At 38.7% G+C, this 4,191-nt stretch overlaps 1 pseudogene; it reads left to right on the forward strand.

Moving 5' to 3' along the window:
• Positions 1-1,762: 1,762 nt before the first annotated feature.
• Positions 1,763-2,230, forward strand: Gm5116 (annotated as a pseudogene).
• Positions 2,231-4,191: the final 1,961 nt, after the last annotated feature.

The following is a 4,191-nucleotide window of genomic DNA, read 5'->3' on the forward strand; positions in this document are numbered from 1 at the left end:
TTTCTTTAAATTTGGGAAGTTTTCTTCCATTATTTTGTTGAAGATATTTGCTCTTCCTTTAAGTTGAAAATCTTCATTCTCATCTACTCCTATTATCCATAGGTTTGATCTTCTCAGTATGTCCTGGATTTCCTGGATGATTTGAGTTAGGATCTTTTTGCATTTTGCACTTTTTCTTTGATTGTTTTGCTGATGTTCTCTATGGAGTCTTCTGCACCTGAGATTCTCTCTTCCATCTCTTGTATTTTGTTACTGATACCTGCATCTGTGGTTCCAGATTTCTTTCCTAGGGTTTCTATCAACAGCATTGCCTCATTTTGGGTTTTCTTTATTGTGTCTACTTCCCTTTTTAGGTCTAGTATGGTTTTGTTCATTTCCATCACCTGTTTGGATGTGTTTTCCTGTATTTCTTTAAGTACATCTATTTGTTTGGTTGTGTTTTCCTCTTTTTCTTTAAGGACTTGTAACTCTTTAGCAGTGTTCTCCTGTATTTCTTTAAGTGAGTTATGAAAAGTCTTTCTTGATTTCCTCTACCCTCATCATGAGTTCTGCTTTTAAATCCGTGTCTAGGTTTTTGGCTCTGTTGGGGTGCCCAGGACTGGGTGAGGTGAGAGTGCTGTGTTCTGATGATGGTGAGTGGACTTGGTCTGTTATTAAGATTCTTATGTTTGCCTTTTGCCGTATGGTATTCTCTGGAGTTAGTTGTTATATTTGTCTCTGGTTAGAGCTTGTTCCTCTTGTGATTCTTTTACCCTCTTCAGCCGACCTCGGTGACTAGCTCTATCCTGAGTTTCAGTCGTCAGAGCCCTCTCTGCAGGCTAGCTCTCCTCTTGTAGGGAAGGTGCCCAGATATCTGGCATTTGAACATGCCTCCTGGCAGAAGTTTTATTCCACTCACCAGAGGTCCTAAGATCCCTTGGAGAGTACTCTGGTGATCTTTGGGGTGTCTGCCAACTCTGCGCCCAAGGTGTCCCAGTGCTGGGTCTGACCAGAAGGGCCAGACATGCTTTTTAAAAGAGGAAGGAAAGTCCATTCCCACCAATTCATATTTGGAGCCTGGAACCAGCTGCAGGTGATGACGTGCAGGATAGGGCATAGTCTCTGGAATAGATCCCTGGGCCTCTCAGCAGGTAACAGTATCATGAAGAGCAATAGCAACTGTTGCTGAACAATAGAGTGATCTAGGGAGGAAGGCTCCACCCTAGATAATCTCCTTAGTGGAAGCAAGGTCAAGTTCTGGCTCAGCTGGCTTCAGACTTGTGGGAGGCTACACCAAACCTAACTAAACAGCATGCTAATGTGCAGGCTTGTTCTGCCACCTAAGGTCTCTCAATGCTTCTCTGCTTTCTTAGAGATGCTGCTTAATTCCAAAGATACTAAAGACCTTGCAGGGCAATGAAGCAGGCAAATTCCTGCTGATCAGAGGAGAGAAAACAAGGCTACATGTCTTCCAAAATGAAAAAAAAATATAGAAAATAAATGGAAATGTGAGATTTCAGTGCCATCTTATCATAATAATCAGAATCTCATCATATCCAGGAGCTAAGCAAACATACACATTCTTCTCTCTGTTAGGCCTTCTCAGGGTATGGCCTTTGGGCACATCAATGTCATAAAGTTTCTCCACAGTTCTTTGATCTGGTGCTTGTTGGCCTTCACATCCACAATTTGTCCATAGACATATTAAACTCCATAGAATCAAGAAATAAATAAAAATTACTGTAAATATATTTTAGAAGGGAGAAATAGCCTTTTCACCAAGATGGCACCAAAAGCGAAGAAGGAAGCCTTGGCCCTTCCCAAAGATGAAGCCAAAGCAAAGGCCTTGAAAGCTAAGAAGGCAGTGCTGAAAGGCATCCACACCCACAAAAAGAAGATCAGAACATCACCCACTTTCTGGAAGCCCAAGTCCCTGTGGCTCCAGAGTAAGTCAAAATATCCTCAAAATAGTGAGCCCAGGAGAAACAAGCTTGACCACTATGTTATCATCAAATTGCCACTGACCACGAATTTAGCCATGAAGAAAATAAAGGATAAAAACACGCTTGTGTTCATTGTGGATGTCAATACCAACAAGCACCAGATCAAAGAGGCCATGAAGAAACTCGATGACATTGATGTGACCAAAGTCCGTACCCTAACAAGGCCTGACAGAGAGAAGAAGGCATATGTTTGCTTAGCTCCTGATTATGATGCTCTGGATGTTGCCAACAAGATTAGGGTGATCTAAACTGAGTCTAGATGGCTGATTCTAACTATAAACTTTTTTCACCATAAAAAAAAGAAGGGAGAAATAATAGAAATTTAAGATGTCAATGCTATCTTAAGCATCTGGGTTCTTTCAATGTGGGATCCATGGGAACACTGGGGCAGATTATCCTAGCACATGATATATATATATATATATATATATATATATATATATATATAGTCCTTAAAATAGGCTCATACCATAAATATAAATGAATTAAAATGAAGTTAATTACAGGAAAATATTAATTAAATTTATATAGAGATAATGGGTATATTTGTATTTGTGTAAAATAAGATAAAGTGGAAAGTGTATTTGTATAGACAGATATTAATCTCCATAGAAGGGAAAAATAAATGAAAATGGCTTTAAGTGTTTTAAAACATGGATGAAAAAACAAATTCAGAACTTTGATGTCAAGGCTTAAGAGAGCAAGGCAAGGACAGTTAGGTTTCTTGTGAATCTGAAGCCAACCTAATCTATAATCAAACCTGGGCCATCTTGGGCTACACAGAAAAATCCTATTTCAATAAATTATAACTGTTTTTAATAATTTTAAATTGTTTTAATATCAAAATGAAGGTGGTTATAAGTTTGGTAGTTACAATTCCCACTGTGGAACAGTGGGTCTGTGGATTCTGGTTCCTGGAGTCCAGCCAGGGGCTATGTGGATTTATCCCATCAATAAAATGTCATATAAGAGGTGTTAAAAATCCTGAGCATACACAAGTGCTTAGAGGCAAGACTGAGTTGTCTTTTATGTTTTATAGGACCAGAAAGCTATTACACAAGATTTTAACACAAAATTCAAATGAGAAACTGAACCTTTACCATGAGGGAATTTGAAGCCACATTGCCTGTAACCCTGCACATTTTACCAAAAAAAAAAAAAAAAAAAAAAACCTTATTGGTAAATTCCATACCTGTGAGCTATATAGGTCTTGTCTTTTCATGAACAATGCTGATATATGGAACCCAAACTTAGGGTTTGGCAGGTTGTATATACAAATCAATAAATAGCTTGTTTAAGTTAATTGCTTTCTTTAATTAATTTAGCCATGATGATTTAGGTGGGTATTTTTTCTCCTAACATCTTGCATTAACAATGCCAAAAATATTAGAAAGATCAGAAAGACATACCTTAAAGATTTATGTCACACTACACTGGAAAATCCAAAGAAATAGATTTTATTAATGCAAACTCACAAGGCTAAAACAAGGCAAGATATGTAACTTATAGCTAAAATGACACTTACAACTACAATGTAACTTACACCACAAATGAGATTGAAGAGTAGTGAAAAGTTTCCCAGGTCAAATTTTCTGGATCAGCTGGGTTCACTGATGAATTCCTCCAAGCATTTAAAGAACTAAGATTATTGAGTCTCCATTGGATGACTGTGAGCCTGCACTTCTGCATTTGCCAGGCATTGGCAGAGCCTGGCAGAAGACAGCCATATCAAGCTCCTGTCAGGGGGCTACTGTTGGCATCTTCTTAGTGTCTGGTTTTGGTGGGTGTTTATGGGGTGGATCTCCAAATGGGGTTAGTCTCTGAATGGTCTTTCCTTCTGACTCTGCTCCACACTTGGTCTGTGTAACTCCTTCCATGGGTATTTTAGTCCCCATTTAAAGGAACAAAGTATCCTCACTTTGAAATTCCTTCTTCTTGAGTTTCATGTGTTTTTTAAATTGTATCTTGGGTATACTAAGTTACAGGGCTAATATCTTCTTATCAGAGAGGAACCAGAGAAATACCCAGGGAGCTGAATGTGACTAAATGCCCATAAAAGGAACATCAATATGAACTAACCAATATCCCCAGAGCTCCTTGGTACTGTACCACCAATCAAAGAAAACACATGGTGGAACTTGTGGCTCTAAATATATATGTAGCAGAGGATGGCCTAGTCGGTCACCAATGGGAGGAGAGGACCTTGGTC

This window comes from Mus musculus, chromosome 7 (assembly GCF_000001635.26).
Source record: "Mus musculus strain C57BL/6J chromosome 7, GRCm38.p6 C57BL/6J".
Classification (NCBI taxonomy): domain Eukaryota; kingdom Metazoa; phylum Chordata; class Mammalia; order Rodentia; family Muridae; genus Mus; species Mus musculus.